Below are 18,476 nucleotides of genomic sequence, written 5' to 3'. Positions count from 1 at the left end.
CGCCAGTGGTCATCACCGCCATTTTGATTGGGATGCCAGTAGATGTTTGTTGTTCGTTCTTTGGAATTAGAAATTCAACGAATTGTAAAGACTATTATCAGTTTCTTACAAATGTGATAGGTATGCAATAGTATATACAGTCTCATGATCAAGATGGGGAGAATTGTTTGAGTTCCAAGATGTTACAAATATATAGAACTTGTGAAGCAAATATTTGTAAACAAAAATTAAAAAAAAATCAGTTGAGTCCCTCAATAAATACTAGACTGTGCTGAATTCCATTACGAAATCTGAATGTCTGTGTTTGAATCCCAGACCAATCAAAATCACATTTTTCCGTCGTGATTGAAGATCCTTCAGCATGCAGCCAAACCTTTAGAGTATTTCGCCTAATAATATGGTGTAATATTCGACAAACGTTCGGACTCTGCAATACGAAAAAGGTGTCTGATGTTTCTGGGCTAAACATAGGATCGGACAGAACTTCAATGGAAGGGGAATTCTCTCATTGTCCTTTAGCGAAGTTCATGATATATGGTTTTGTGTGTCGATTTAATTTATACAATCATGTATTAAAGAAATAAATCTATTAATTTTCCAGCAAAAATTTAAGAGTCCAATAACCCAATACAAAGTAATGTAAACAAGCTATCTTATGCATTACCAGTAGGCTAGAAAAAAACGGCTATTTCTTTAAAATAAATTTTTATTAATTTCTCGTTGGAGTTGAGCTGAATGATTGAAGATTAAATCATGTTACTGGTTTCGGTGCTAGTTACGCAGCTCATCAGATATATCAAAGGTTTTCCCGTTTCAATCTGCATGGCTTCCATGACAAATGCCTTTTTTAGTACAGCCTCCGGAAGATATGAATTTGATTTTGAACGCTATCACGTCGTGATAACATTTTCATATTTTTGAGAACATGGTTTCCGGTTGCGGGTTTTTATTGTGTAATTTTAGGGCGAAGATAATTTTTAAATATTATTTTTATTAATTTCTCTTTGGAGTCCCAAAAATTTGCTGGGCATTCCATATTTTATAGTGCATTTCAATTAAGTTTTTTGCACATTGAAAGTGAAAGAAAATTGAAGATCAATTCCTTTTTAATTTTTTTTATATTATAGTTTCCAATCATTTGCACTGACACTGTTTTAGTACATATGTATGTATAAATATGTGTGTGTATATATTTTACTGTGTTTTTCTTTTGCGAGTTTGAATGCTCACAAAAAACGGCATTGTTTATGCTGTCAGCAACAAACCTAATAACATCAAACCAAAGTCAGTTACAACAGCAACCAACCACCGATAACAATTGAGTTTATCCTGATTATCCTTGTATTACAATTGCTGATTGTCCTTGTGGCTTAGACACGTACATACATAGCCATACAGTTGCAGACTTAGTCATACTGCCAGTCAGTCAAACGCCCACAACCACAAAACGATGCTCTATCATATAACGCATAAAGTGACGCACTTTCATATACCTTCTATCCATCCCATAGCCACCATCACCAACCATCGAACACTTTTCTGTAGCACTTGACATTTGAGAAAAACACTGTGATTATTGTTGCCAATATTGTTGTATTTGTTTCCATGGTTTTAATAATTCTCTGGGGTTATACTTTGACTTATGTGTGGCTTTGCCATAGTTCGTAATTCTTTGTTAATATTCTCTATTTTTTCTGGAACTAATTTGTAATTCATCTTCAATCAGTATGACCACCAAGGCTTTTTATTGGGGTTTTAATTAATCATTTTTTTCTCCTTTTTGGCTTCCGAATTCTATTTTTTTTGGTTTCTTTTGTTTTTATTAGAACACTTGGTTTACGTGGTCGTTTTTTGATCGTTGGTTTTGTTGCGATTCATTGCTTTCTATTTTCTGTGTGTACTCTCTTCTTTGGATTAGTTTTATGGTTAATGCCAAACGACATTCTATTCGTCATAGAATGTCAAAAAGTTTATTTTAATCAATCATGTTATATCAACAACACAAACAATTTAGCCAACCAACCAACCACACGTTTACGTTCTGACATGAGCAACTGCTCTCACTGCGATATATTGAATAGTTAGTTGGTTTGGTTGGTTCTGACTGATGGGATTTATGGACTACATTGTGTTTTTGTTTTCTAAAAATAAATGCGATATAAGAATGATAAATACAAATTTTTGTTATAGCATGTAAATGAATGAATAAGCTGATTTATAAATAAGATATATAAATTAAATAGAAAATTAAAATGAAGATGTTTTTAACTGGGCGAGAGACTTGTAGAATTTGCTAAACTTCTGTTCTCTAAATCGAGTGCACTTAATATGACGTAATTAAATGAGCTATTGACTGTAATATATTCCAAAATTTCGCCCTTGACATTGCCTACCAAAAATGCCAGTCATCAAGTAAAAAATCATTAAATGTTTTTTCCTCACCACCGATGAGTTTACATTTATTGTAAATTTGCTATTTATAAAACGATAATTGCATAGCAATGACATATCGATAATGATCTAAACAATAACCATGACAAATTGCTTAACCATTTGTTGTGGACAATTTTACAATTTTTTTACTTTTTATTTAAAAAGTTTTAGCAATCAAGGCAGCAGCATGAAATCACTTTTGGGCAAATTCTTGTGCTTTCTTGTTAGAGTTTAAAAATGAAACATCATTTCTCAGACTTCAAACATTTTTCATTATCCAGTTATGGACGGACGAGTGAGAATTTAACATTCATAAGCACCTTGGCTTGTGTATCATCATTAATCTTGAATATGTATTTTTTTTTTAAATTTGCTCCTTTTTGTTATAGAATATTTTAAAAGCAATGTTCGAAACGCATAAATTTATAAACTAAACATAAAAACATAACACACATTCCTTCGCATTTGCAAACAAAGCATAAATTTTCCAGAACGAAAAAAAACGTTATGCTTTATCCAGAAAAATAGAAGTATAACAAAAGGGAAAACGCTAAATCTTAACATGTTTTACAACACTGAACTGTGAAGCCCATTAAGAAGAAGAACAGCAAAAAAATATACTTTGCATATTTTCTGAGAGCTCTTCCCAACTGCTACCATCAAGCGACTTTAAAATATCGAAATGCTAATATTTTCCATGTGGCATTGGCATATGTCGAAAACAACAACTTATTCAAGTTACAAAACCAGAATCACTTTCTCTAAGAGTTTTAAACCTAACATAAATTCCGCTTTAATGTTAAATCTACTTCTAAGCACCATGTTTTTTTTCATTTATGCTCTTTCTTCTCCCATATATCACTTATTGAGATGTCAATGAGGTTTTTTTAATATCATTCATTTTTTTTGAAAATCAAAATATGGCAACAATTCCAAGGGGTATTAAAGAACATTCGTTAATGTTTCTTTATGGGCATAAAGGGGTTAAGTTATAATATCTGAGTATGTGTGTGGGAGTTGGTTTTTGGTTGTATAAAATATGCATATTACATCTTCGACCAGAACAAATGTAAGGCACACAGAGTCACATAGAAAAAAAAGGATTCTATAAAGCTGTAAATCTGCTATAATGGCATTATAAATATACTCACACTTCACTTAACAGTCTCAAGGCATTTGAATTGGAATATACGTGCATGCATACTATTTTCTTTGAATTTTACTTTTAAACTTTATAACCAAACTATAATTTGAGATAATTATCCCAACTAAGATTTTTGAGCCACATGAGACGAATAACCCGTCAAATAACACAAATCGGCTGAGAATACACATAGAAGACACCGACTTAGCCAGGTGATGCATAGTCTGTTCTAGCATCGTCAATCTACGATTTTCTACACGGACAAGCGTAATTTTTCAATTCAATTCAATTTATTTAACTTGTAATTCAAAGCCAACCGGCCCATCAATGTAAATTACAAAATGCATAAGAATTGCTTAACCAAATAAAAAGGAAAAACTACTCGAAAAATATAATGTAAGACCAAGAAACTAAAAACTAATATAAAAATATGCATAGCAATAATATATACAGATTTACTTTGAAGCTACTCCAAAACAATTTCAATCAATATGCAACATCCAAATTCCACATGACATAACGTCACTTAAGCAAAAGTAATACATAATAATAAATATATATATATAATATCTAAGTGCACTTTCTAAAAAATCCAAAAAAGGAGGCAAGCAAATACACAAAACAGATGAAAAAGTAATATACTGGAAGAATACAATATTAATGTCACTATCTGTTCCAAGGTACGGCAACAGCACGTACCGAAGTGAAATGCCGGATAAGTAATTTAGTAAACGAATTAACCGATACACTAAAATTTCTTAATTGGTCAGGCAATGCATTAAAAATACGGATTACTCTAACAACAAAAGAATTCGACATAAGAAGAGAAGCATTCGGCATAGTCAACTGATTCAGACGCATAGAGTGCAAAAAACAGAACGTCTGTAAAAGAAATAGGGGAGTTTGGTTCTTAATACACTTGAAAAGCAACAACAACAAACGTGTTTTGACAAAATTATTAAAAGAAAGGCCAAGGAATTGAACAACATAGGGTGTAATATGCGTACGACGATTCAACCTGTAAACATAACGAACGGATCTATTGACTGCCAGTTGAATAAAGTCCAATATTCCTTGCGTGGTCCCAGAATAAACCTCCAAACCATACATAACTGTTGGCAAAATAATAGCACGTGCAAGTCTCATCCTAACTTCCAAAGGCAAGTGCATATCAGTATTGTAAAGACACCTCAAACTGAAATTAACTTTCGACACCAAGGAACAAACATGTTTTTCAAAGGAAAGCCGGCTATCCAAAACAACACCCAGACATTCCAAATCATTTACAAACTGAACATTCGTACCATCATAAGAAATACTAATATCAGTATGATTATTACTGGAAAAATATAATGCTTTAGTTTTGCTGGGATTAACTCTAAGGTTATTCCTCAACATCCAAGACACTAACATATCCATCACAAGGTCTATTTTGGATTGAGCAACTTGAGAATACCGAGTGTCACCTTTGAAAAGCATCTGTATATCATCAGCATATGCATAGAGCGAGCACCAACCACTTAGCTTAGGAAAAAGATCATTCATAAAAATGATGAAAAGTAGTGGACCCAAGACAGAGCCTTGTGGGACTCCACTCACAACTGGCAACATGCCACTGTATCTGCCACCAACGCAAACAATTTGGCTCCGATCCATCAAATATGACCGAAGCAGAGAACATGCACTATCAGAGAACTTATAGATGGAACCAATTTTACTCAACAACAATGTATGGTCTACTCTATCAAACGCCTTTTCTAGGTCCAACGAGAGTAAAACAGAGAACTTGGTACTAGAACAACTGCCACGAATAGAATCCGTCAAACCTAAAAGTAATGAGGTCGTACTCCTATTTTTCCGAAAACCACATTGAGCATCATCCAACAACTTATTAGAGTCCAAATACAACAGAATCTGCATTTTTATGACATGTTCTACTACTTTAGATAAGATTGGAAGCATTGAAATAGGGCGAAAATCATTAGAACATGATCCTTTCTTCCTGATTGGAACAATTTTCGATATCTTCCAATCATCTGGATAAACTGAAGTTATCAAAATTGTATTCACAATATGCAAAAAATGGCGGGAGAGAAACGGGTAAACTTTTCTAAGAAATTTCAAAGAAAACCCATCTAACCCCGATGCATTGGATTTAACCATAAAAAACGCTTTATCTAATTCCAAAATGTCAATACAACGAAAAGAAAACCCTTCCCTACCAAAAGTCTGAAATTGACGCACTCTATCAGACACAGGTAGCTGATTACGAAAAAACATTTGATTCAAATCATCGGCATTAAGGTCACAATGATAAGAATCGGTGTCCAACAACCCCTTAGATTTTACAAGCCCCCAAAAATCCCTAGAATTAGAAATATTTTTAAATAAGCTAGAGTGGACCTCCATTCTTACTTTTCTAATCATCGACTTAGCCCTATTTCTCGCCTTACAATAGTTCCTCCAGTTCAAGGCAGTCTTGTCCAGTAAATACGCCTTAAAAGCTAGATCTCTAATAGAAACAAGATACGTAATCCGAGAATCACTAAACCAATCATCATTCTGATACCTCACCTTTCTTCTCTTAATAGGAAAAATGGAATGCAAAGACGCGAGGCATTCCACAAAAAAATCCCACTGAACATTTACATTATTAGTTGAATATAACACTGAAAAATCACACGAGAGAACAGCATCCCGTATATCCTCAGAACTCACAGCATCAAAATCCGTAAACTCAAAATATTGGTCAACCGAATGTTGATTTAAACTCAATGAAATAAAAATGACCGCATGGTCAGAAATGCCGGGACAAAAAAATTGCTTCGATAACTGGACATCAGACATGTTAGAAACCAAAAAATAGTCCAATAATGACGTGGAACTGTGGGGAACGCTAAAGTGGGTTGGCAAACAATTGTGAACAATAGAAAGATTTAACCTCGTACAAACATCCCTACAACGCACCGAAGAGGAAACATTGAAAAGATCTGTATTGAAATCACCCATGATGATAATATCAGAATATTTAACTACCAAATCAGAAATTTCCTCTTCGAAAGCAGTTAAGTCCCCGTGAGGAAGGTAAACGACACCAACCAAGACTTTACGAGAACCAAGTGACAATTCCACAAAAAGACATTCTGCTGTGCTACACCCAGAACTCTTATACACAACTTTAAAAGCAATTGACTTCGAGATAAACAACGCAACACCACCGCCCCTTTGATTAAGGCGGTCATTTCTAGAACAGGAGTAGCCGGAAATTGAGACTTTTTTAGATGAGACTTCTGGCTTGAGCCACGTCTCAGTAACACCAATAATATTTACAAGACTGGATTCAAATATATTACGTATTTCAGAAAGTTTTGTGGTCCTAGACGACAAATTAAAGCTTCTGCAATTGAAATGAGCCAGATTCAAATTATTTTTAGAAAGTGCACTTAAAGTGGAATGCAAAAAAGAGCTATTGCTGACGGTATTGCCTAAATTAGTTAAATTCATAAATTCACAATGCAAAATCGAAAAATTAAAAAAAAAACATGACTATACGACAGGAATCTCTAAATTTGGAAATAATTCTGCACACTCCTGTGCATTCAAAACCCTAGATGGAGCATCAGGGAATGAAAGGAGAACACTTGAATCATCACCATTCCTCAGAACATATTTAGTAATACGCCCTTGCTGGCGAAGTTTCCGACATCGATACACCAAGTTAGCAGCAGGGGATGTTAAATGATCATTCAGGTACAGGCGAGAATTAGTTTCACTGTTCAATACCTCACGCAAAAATATGGAACTATGACGGGAATACTTTGCCATTATCATGTCTCTAACATGTACAGAATTAAATTTTGCCAGGACAGATTTTCCATTGTTAATGTAACAACAGTGGTGAACATCCTTATAATCAATGTTAACTCCACACACCCTGGCAATCTTAATGATTGGCTCGCGCAGGTTTTTTATAGCCCGAGGAAGTCCATTAATGAGAATATCACTCCTATTAATCCTTCTCTCAAACACAAGATTGTGACGCTCTATAGCTAATAGCCTTTCATCAAGGATCTGCTGCATACCCAATAACCTTCTTTCGTAAGTGCACAGGTCCTCCTTCATCTCCTGAATGTGTGACATAATCTCAGATCGATAAGCATTGACCATATCACGCAAAAGCACTTGAAAATCCACCATACATTTTTGCACATGTTCATCAATTAACCTCCTCATGGAAGCAGCAAGGTCATCAAACATCTTCTTATTCAACTCCTCAATAGACGAAGTAACCTTGGCAAAAAAACTATCAGAGAGAGGCATTGTAATATCTTTTGCATTCACGAGCACCTCTGACGTTTTTGAAACAGACGATGTTCCATCCATCGCACATTGCAGCGAACTGTTCCCATCAGAAACTGAGGTACTTGCAGGCTTGTCGATACCCTCACTACTGGCCACTAACGAACTGGCACCACCGTCTAATGTACTCAGACACGAATTCGCCACACTGCATTTAACAACATCGTCACTCTTTTTGCCACATTTACCATTCATGTCAGAGGAGGTTCCGCTTGTAGTAGACGACAAAACACCATTATTCAAAACCACATTCCCAACAGGTGTGTTGATAAGACTATGTTTCTTACGACTGTTAGTGGGCTTAGAAACAATTCGCTGACCGCCACACGGAACAGCCCCAGTGGACAAATCATTAGTACTTGACATTTTAATACTTTTCCTAGAAGGTGCAGAGGAATGAGTAGAGTTGTCAACAGTGCCACGCCGGCCAGCTGGTACCACAGTGCTCACACGGCAGCTGTCGCAAGTGTAATCCAAATATTTCATCTTTTTTAAGTCACAAACAGCCACGTTAATACATTTCGGATGAAATAAGTTGCTACATTTCCCACATCCAATACTGTTAACAGCACGGCTCATTGTTTTCATGCAAACCGGGCATTTCCAAGATCTCGTGTTATTCATGACTTCAATAATAAACAAATTAAACACTTGCACAAAAAACGGTAACACAAATGCGCAAGTATGTGTGAGTGTGTGGAAGAATTGTCAAAAACGAACAGCAAGCAGCCACAAATAAAAGCAATGTTCCAAAAGTAGATGAAAAACTCCAGTAATGGCAAAATACACCAAAAATCCGAAAACTGCAACCAGAAAATTATTACAGCACACTACTCGGGTCCAAATTAATAAATTTAACTACTAAAAGTTCAGGTTTTAATTTAATTTTTCGAGGAGCACAATAAAAAACTCAGCTGCTCATCACGACGTTGCCAGAGTAATTACAATCGATTCGTAAATACACATACAAACAGACGGATGAATGCAAACAGTAAATTGAGCAGATGTTAGAAATAAGAGAAAGAGAGAGAATAATGAATGACGTCAATATGTAGATGAACTACTAAGGTAACAAGTAAAAAAGTATCAAACGCCTTTACCGACAGAAATATGCCCTCGGCCTGTGTGAGTTGAAACTTCCATCTACGGACAGATCCCAAAGTGACCACACAGCAAAGATCCTTAAAAACTTTGTATTTAGAAGGTTTTTTGAATTTTGTGGCCTTTTTTGGACGTATAAACTTGCCCACAAAATTACGGATTTGAATTAAAATTCAAAAGTGTTGCGCAGGAGATACCAATTTGGAAGTGGATTTTATTTTTGGGAGTCATTTCGTTTCGATAGATATCGCCCCACCAGTCATTTCAGAGCTTTTGGACAACCACGGCAGGATGCATGGACTTGCGCACAAAAAATCATAATATTGCTGTAAACAGGACCACAAAGAGTAGCTTCAGTATAAATTTCCAAAGGATCTTCCAACAGATCCTAAACTGCACTTAAACAAAAATGTTGAACTTTTGTGGGGGAGGTATCCTAAGGAGCAGACGAATATGGACCATTTTGTTAAATTAAATTTGGACAAAATATTACGAAGTCTAAATTTTGGACTGAATCGGCTGATCCGCTCGAGAGTTGTCATACGCTCCAGCCACTACACATGGTCCCATAGGGGGTTTTTACAGTTTTCGGGTCATTTTCTCAAGAAGTATGGACTTATCCCTGAAAAATCTTGCACCGTCGTAATGGGGGAAGTGAATTCAAATTGCTACAGCAAAAGTCTAGGAGATTCGTTTTACATTGCACTTTTTCCAAACTTTGTGTACGAGATACCCGAAGGAGTGTACCGATATGGCTCATCTTCCAAGTTAAACAAAATTTGACGGACAGACAGATGGACGGACATGGCTAAATATACTCTAAAGGTCTAAAACCTTTATTTCGATGAGGCACATTTTTTGTCGTATCAAAGTGTACATACCCTCTTTAGGGTATAAAAAAGTCCATCTCTATGTAAATGACTTTAAAATGTACATCAAACATAATATCAAATACCTGTACTGTGTATACTCGCAAGTTGAATATTTTAAAGAAGATTTAGACTAACAAATATTTGGTTTGGTGAAAGTGGCATAAAAAAGTGAGTTATTTCAGTTTCATAAAAAATTTACTTATATAAAGCAAATTTATGTAAATTATGTACAAAAACATAGACTTGCCTTGTACTGGCCAAACGAACATATACAAACTTACATCAAATTTACAACATATTTATGAAGATATGTATGTTTTTTTTTCTCAAAAAGCTCTGTAAACAAAATTAATCATCTTTAAAACCATGCCAACCATACACTATTAAACCCTGTTCTGTGCCATGCTCTTTACTTCTTTTTTTTTGTCGATTTTGGTTTTTAGTTGTTTGCTAATAGCAAATGTGTATATAGACATAACGATAAATTGCATAAATCTTTTTTAAGTGGATAATTTTCCATACATATATAGATAAATCATGTTGGTCAATGATGCAGGCTGGATGGTTATTTAGTTGTTTTGTCCTAATGTATCTTTTTTCTAGTTTATAGTATGTAGGGGTGCTTGTTGTAAAATCTTACCAAAGGCATTGGTTTTGGGTGACATACATACATGTTCTGATGTAGACTTTCTTTATGGTTTTAAATGTTAGATATGTATGTGCCAAATAAAAACATCCATTTCCATCTTTGGCTAATTGCTTGTGAAATTGGATAAATAATTTTTTTTTGCTTGCCAATGTTTGGATACATTAAAGAGAACTTAATCAATTTGTCATTTAGAATTAACTTGTGCTATAAAGAGACTCTGAGAAAATGCAATGAATAAATTTGATAAAACACAAGTTCCTTTTTGCTCAAAAATCCTGAGGATAAGAGTTTAAATAAACACAAGTTATTTTAGTTTAGCCTAGTCAACCAATCAAAGCCCAAATCGCTCCAATTGAAATATATGACATATTTAGACTTACCCCCATTATTACAAGTCTTCTTTTGTTATATTTTGGATTTACCGAACAGATTTAGAGCGTTCCGCTCAACTTAAAGTTAAAAGTGATGATTGAATTTCAAGGAGGAGCTTCTTGGAATTAACTTTCAATATAAAAAGTATATTTTTTATGCCCCCAAATTGGTTTATTTTGCGTTTTCAAATCCATCAGATAGTAAAAGAGCACATATAATAATGGCCCATATATAGTATATATAGTATTTTTATTTTTTATAACAAAAATAATTTTGAACTTTTTGATTGGATTCATGGGTCTTTTTGTTTTAGCTTCTAACACAAATTTTGCAATTCTATAGGATTACAAATGTTGCATTTTTTTGCGGCTGCAACATTAAGCCGATTTAAATTGTCATTCCATTCATTCAATGCATCTCTTTCAAAAATCCAAAAAAATTGTTTACATTTCGATTTGTTTTTTTTATTCCTTTAACATTTTTTCCACATAGAAATGTTTTCAAAATTCTTTTTTTTTAAACAGATTTGTAGTTTTTTTTGCTTCTAAAAATTTATCCAAAGGATTGTCATTGCATTTGTATTAGAAACAAATCGCTCGTATTCCCACACACACACCCATTCATACAAACATTTAAAAAATGCACTCCAGTTTGTGGCACAACCAACTTTTATATCCCTTAGTTATTTTTTCTGTACATTGCATGTTGTTATTATTTGTTTGTTAGCCAAGTTTATATGAGGCTATTGCGTTATCTCTTTTTATACACTTTATGATTCTCTAGCCACATGATTTTGGCTTTTATTTCTATTTCTACACAGTTAAATTCGGGGGGTTTTAACTGTTGTTTTTATTTTGTTATCATTGCTGAAGCCATGGCCAACCATATACCCCCATCCCAAGGACATAAAAACCTCCAAAAAATACTTTACCCCTAAATGCAGTAAAGATATCAACGTATGTATGTACATATGCATATTTAAGCGCTGCCGATAGAAAAATCCTAAATAAGGAAATCCCTTATATTTGTAGAATATAAGAGTTCCAAATAATAAATTTCATGATGTTGGGATTTTATGACCAAACAAATTATATATTATTAAATATTAAAATATAAAGGGTTTGAATCCAATAAAAAATATGGAAAATAAAAGGCCCTATTTCCGACAAAGATTTCAATTCTTGCTAAATCGGCATCCCTATGTATGTATATGTTCTCAAAATCTAACATAAAGGCACGCAAACGATTTAATATTAAAAATTTGAACAATTTGTATTGTAGCCTATCACATTTACTTACATGTTTTGTATGAATGGTATGCCAATGGTCTGAAATATCCTCCAAATAATTTCATTTATTTAAACACATTTGATGAGCGGCAAATTTCTATCCAAATTTAGCTACTTTTTGAAATATTAAAAATGAGTTCTTGACTATTTGACGTTCATTCGTTTTAAAAATGGATACCCGTTGAAGTCGATTTTAAATTTTAAAAACATTAGATAAGGGTAATGTCATGTTTTCATTTTCTTACTTCAAATCAAATATTTCTAGTTGCAAAGAAAAATATACGTGTGATTCCAAAAGATTATCGATTGCGCTCTGCAAATCCCAAAATGATGGACATGAGAAATAAAACGTATTCAACCATATTTTTATAACCCTCATTTGGTGGTGTGCTTTTGGCCACGGGATATTAAAAAATAAATTGCTATAAATGAGGTTAAGAAATTATCATTAATCATTGTTTTACTCTCAAAATGTCTGTTTTATTTTTAACATCAAATATTTGTGGATATAAAACCCCCGACTCTTATTTCTTGGATAAACCATTTTTGGCTCCTAAGATATGTCAAAAAATAAACACCATAAATTGTAATAAATTCCAAGTGACACTTGTCATGTTGTTCTTACGGGACTTCTCGTACCTCACTTAAGGTGTTATCAGTTATTAGGTCAACCTTTGTCATATTTTCCACATCAAAACCCCCGAACAATTAACGTAAAAAGGAAGGACATGAATTCTCTTGTCATTGAAAGGAGAATGAATCTATGTTGCGTTGGTATTGCTTCGTATTTTCTTTCTGATGTAGATAGTGTTTAAAGTTTTAATAGAAAGAACAAATTGTTGTTGTTGCTTTATGTACTTGCATAATTGCCATCATTTGTCAGGAAGTTTAAGAAATGTTTAAAGGCATACCTTAATCAAATTTTGAAAAAAACTAATGAATATTGGGTTAAGTTGTCAAGATTATTCAAAATTGTGGTGATAGTGGGGCCTAATTACGGTATTCGGTTCGATCGAGTATTTGCTCGTGAATGAAAAAATCGAACTATGAAAACCTATGTGTTCTTCAAAGAACATTAAGAAGGTAGATGGTAAAAATGTGTTTATTTTGAAACAAAAACTAAAAAACAAAATTATTAATCAAAAATATAAATATTTGCTGAATTCGTTTGCTAATGCATCTACCTTAGTAAATGTATGGTTGGTGGCGTAAATAGGTTTTCATAGTTAGATTTTTCAGAACAAAACAGATTGGGTCATTAATTGATGAATTACTTGGGAGTCACTTGGGCTGACTAGTCTATTACAAAGCAAAACCAATAACCTACCTTCTCCGATTGACACAGCTTGTGCTTTCAATCCAGTGCGACCAGATTGGCACAGCAACGCAACAAACTTCGTAGCGAAACCTCAGCTGATCTGAGAAATGAGCAACTGATTTCAGAGACATCAAATGTTTGGACTATCCTAACCGGTGCAACATCAATTCGAAGCAGGTTTGGTCGAAAAGAAAGCTCAAAGAAGATTTTCATTTCTAAAATTACATATAAAAGGTCAAATAAACCCAAACTTGAAAATGTTTCCAAAATGAATAAAGTTCTCCCTGTAATCGACAAACAACGTCCTGTATTCCGATGCCAAAAAGTGTGCTACACCGTTTAGTCGTCAATTTATTGACCCTCCATCTTCGCAAAACAGGACCAAGCAAGCATTTATCCTGAGATGCAAGAATCTCCAAAGAGATTCACATCTAGGGAAGTTTAGACAGTCACTTTCAAATTCAAACCATTCAAAGCCTTGGTCCAAATGGCATCTAAATGTTCATATTGAAGAAGCTAGGTGCAACAAGCTTGGACTACCTAACCGAAGTTCTAGAGTTATTAATTACACAATTAGTGAATCCGATCATCTTAAATGTGGCTCTAGTTATTCCGATTCTTAAGCCCGACAAATCCTGTATCAATGGAGAATCCACCGCCCGACTAAGGCAGAAGGGCTTTGTAGGCTTTTATAAAAATTATATTATTTTACTAAAATATTAGGATCAAAGTTTAGTATTTACCAAAGTTTAAAAATTATATACATATATCCCTTAAAAAATAAATAAAAAATTATGGCTTTAATGATTTTTTGTTCTTCATATAATTAGCGTTTTAAACCAATTTTATCAACTCAATTTGTTCAATATTAATTACCAAGGGTTTTTCACAATTTCCCTGTGAATTGAAATTAAAAATAAATAAAATTTACCCATATACATACATACTTACAGGCACCCATATTGACAAAAACCCAGCTTACAAACATTCATCAATACAAACTGCTAATTGAAAACACTTGCAATCAGGTTAACACACAGCAACTGTGTATATATGTACGTATGTATGTGTATTCATTCATATGTGTTTGGTTGGGTATGTTTTTGTTGGACAGGACAGGACATTTCAATAATGACCAATGCGTCGTCCTGGCATGTGAGAGGATTGTCAATTGATGTGCTTCTTGAAAACTTATAGGTACACCACACACACACTCACACATGCATTTTAACAAATGGTGAATACAAATATTAATATATATTGTGAATGAATGGCTGGTGTATGTAGGTGTGTGCAGAATGAGTGGGAAGGGGTGCCGGTAGGTTTTGCAAAAAAAAAAAAAGAAAAATTAAATAAAGTATAATGTGCATTGGACAAACGTTCGATTGCCATGTTGAATTTCCAATCAGATAACAGGATACGGAAATTGTCAATTTCCATTCATGTTATAGGCCAGAAAGAACATGTTTGCGCCCCATTACGATTCCGTCTGTGATTGTTTGTGTGCTTGTATGTGCCTGTGCGGTGCTGTGTTATTTTTATGGTGTTAACATCACGACTCCACTTATTTTCACCAATCTCTCACCACCTCCTCACACACAATATTTACATACAGTATAGCTGTGTGATAATAGTAAAATAACATTGAACGAAACGAACATACAATATTTTAACAAATGATGGCGGCCAAGCTATTAAAGAGAGGGGAAAAACAAAATTTGTAACTTTGTTTAATACATTTGCGGCTTCAGTTGATGTTTCAAGGCTGTTTTCAGAAGGACAATTCTTGTTAATTTGTGAATGGTTTAAACTGAATTCAAACAGGTGAAATGTAGTTCAACACACACACATCCCTGTCCGTTTCCGTTCGTAGCTTTGCCGATTTTTTCAATTTGAATTCCGAATGTGGTTTGTCAAAAAAAGCAAACAAACCATTTCCCCATTTAAAAAAAAAAAAACATATATATATATATATATTGCGCGCACACACACACACATTCGCCCATAAATTAATGATTGTTATTGATGAAATGTTATATAAAAAAGGAGAATAATTACTGAACGAAAAATACATGCATACATATACATACATATGAACATTTCATGTTACAAATAAAGTGAATATGTCTATTTGTTGGCAAAATGCAATTTATGGCAAAACAGGAAAACAAAAAATAATTCACCATTTATAAACATTATACTGTTTTAAGTGGTCAACAACATATGTGTGCATATACATACGTACATACATACATATATGAATAGATTTACAAACCTAAGTTTAAGAGGTCAAACATACTATCCCAATTAAACTTGAAATACGCCAATTCTATTTTCGAGCAAATGTATGTACAGGGTTTCGGACCATTGATTCGATATTAGCTTAGACCTTTTCAAGGAAGAAAAATACTTTTTTTGTGTCACCGTGGTGCGACTTTAACCCTCAGTGTAAAGTAGGAAGCATTCACTAAACATATCTCGAGATATATTATGTTCTTCGTTCCGTTCGGACTCGGCTATAAGAAGGAGGATAAAGTTTAGTGAATCTGCTCCCGTCTCCCTTGGGATGTTTTTGAGATGTAATTGTTTAACATTGGACGTCTGCTATTTTTGTTTCAGGTTAGGCATATGTAACCTTATGCAGAACCATAAACTTTTTTCCATTGAACAGCCTTTATCCCACTGTGCGTTGTTGCAGTAAATAAAACAACATGGAATAATTATAGAATACATTCGTTTGGGATACACTCAAACTTCTATGTAATAGTTTTACTCGTTCGGTCAACTAGAAGGAAGTAAGCAAAAAATCGAATTTCAATTGCCATACAGGTCAAACGATAAACGTGGACGGCTTTGTTGTCCAGAGTCAAGAGTGGACAAAAAGTTGAGCACACAATGAGGAAAATTTATTTTTGGTATCTGGTAAGTGCAAGATATATGACCCAATAGAGGTAATTGATGATGGTCCAGACTCTATGCAACATTTATGCGTCAATGCAAAGTGGATGTGTGTATCTCATTGCACAAACAAAATAGACTCTCATACATTGATAATTACAAAGAGATGAATAACTGGAAAGCCAGACACACAGACACAGCAGACAAACAGATAAAACTGATGACTAGACGATTGTGGTTGATACTATGGAATAGATTATCATTACAGGTTCCTGCGCAAAGCAATCGGTATCTTTTGCTGCATCAATTGCTACCTAAGCATCAATAAAATTGTTTCCAACACACACTCGCACGTACATTAAAAACTAAATGACTTTAAAACTCAATAATGTATTGAGTTCCTTACTAACAAAATGGATAGGGCCCAAAAAGAAGCTTGTGTTCTTCCCTATTAACTGTTTAAGAAGAATATGAAGTAAAGAACAGCAAACAACATCTTGAAATATTGCAACGAAACCTGATTATGAAAGAATCCATTTAATATACAGTCTGTCGCAAAAGTTAGTATACACCGTTGAAACCAAAATGTATTAGAGATAAATATCACTATAAGTTATTGAAAACAACAAACAATTAGTTTTATTTGATAGACAAGAAGGTTGTCTTCCGTAATAACAATTAAAAGTGCGCAATATTTGCATACATTAGGAAATGTACGGTTCGAATCTCAAAAAGACCAAAATGTATGTCGCAAAAGTTAGTATACAACGGAGAATCCTCGTGGAATTGTGTAAAAAATTCTTGATATTTTTGAACAAAATGAAGCTAAATCAGTACTTAAGATCATAAAGAGTATATTAATTGGTTTTAATGGCAGTTATAGTACTTATAGTGACAAGTCCAACGTACACTGGATGGTAAAATCAACAAAAATTGGTCATCTACAAATACAACAACTGTAGCGGCAAAATTCCGAGTGTTATGTCCTGTTTATGAATTCTAAAGCCATAAAATGCTCAGAAAAGCTCTAAAGTTTCAATTTGGGGTGATCGTGATCGAGTTTCGACTTGTCCTGTTTGAAAAAATGGAAAGTTCTTGAAGGAAATCCATACTTTTGAGGCCATTGTCCTTTTGAAACATGTAATAATCCTTAATCCTTACACATAAGGACTTTCCTTTTGAGTCAATTTTCTCACGAATGTTGCCCCTTTTCATATTCCCACCAAAAATAAATAGTAGGAGAACCTCAAGTTCTGGTGTAAGCTCTACAGTGATACTCCACTACCACGGAAGGATATGATAGCTAATTTAAAATTTTAATACAGAGCTTTCTCTGCTGTTATAACGCATGGATTGTGCAAAAACGTTCTGAAAAGCTGTGTTCGCTTCACTTAGGACCAAAATACAACTAAATGGATCAGTTAGAAGTTGTTCATTAGACATTAGTAGTAAATTATACATTAGGGATACGAGAAGCATGTCCGATACTGCTGAAAGGCCGGTAGGACAGTATAACTGTAGGGCTTACATCGGACCTTGAGGTTCTCCTACTATTTACTTTTGGTGGGAATATGAAAAGGGGCAACATTTGTGAGAAAATTGACTCAAAAGGAAAGTCCTTATGTGTAAGGATTAAGGATTATTACATGTTTCAAAAGGACAATGGCCTCAAAGGTATGAATTTCCTTCAAGAAATTTCCGTTTTTTCAAACAGGGCAAGTCGAAACTCGATCAAGATCACCCCAAATTGAAACTTTAGAGCTTTTTTGAGCATTTCATGGCTTTAGAATTCATAAACAGGACATAACACTCGCAATTTTGCCGCTACAGTTGTTGTATTTGTAGATGACCAATTTTTGTGGATTTTACGATCCAGTGTACGTTGGACTTGTCACTATAAGTACTATAACTGCCATTAAAACCAATTAATATAGTCTTTATGATCATAAGTACTGATTTAGCTTCATTTTGTTCAAAAATATCAAGAATTTTTCACACAGTTCCACGAGGATTCTCCGTTGTATACTAACTTTTGCGACAT

The 18,476-nt window shown here is 34.0% G+C and overlaps 1 protein-coding gene across 2 annotated transcripts in view; it reads left to right on the top strand.

The window, feature by feature from the left end:
- LOC141394499 (contactin-3-like) overlaps window positions 1-18,476 on the top strand; it is a 271,316-nt gene that overhangs the window by 248,358 nt on the left and 4,482 nt on the right. The gene's annotated exons all lie outside the window — the stretch shown is intronic.

The sequence above is a fragment of the Musca autumnalis genome, unplaced genomic scaffold (genome assembly GCF_047663935.1).
Source record: "Musca autumnalis isolate F117 unplaced genomic scaffold, ASM4766393v1 scaffold_2, whole genome shotgun sequence".
Lineage (NCBI taxonomy): Eukaryota > Metazoa > Arthropoda > Insecta > Diptera > Muscidae > Musca > Musca autumnalis.
The sequence above is the reverse complement of the archived record's forward strand: the minus strand, read 5'-3'. Positions and strand labels throughout refer to the sequence as shown.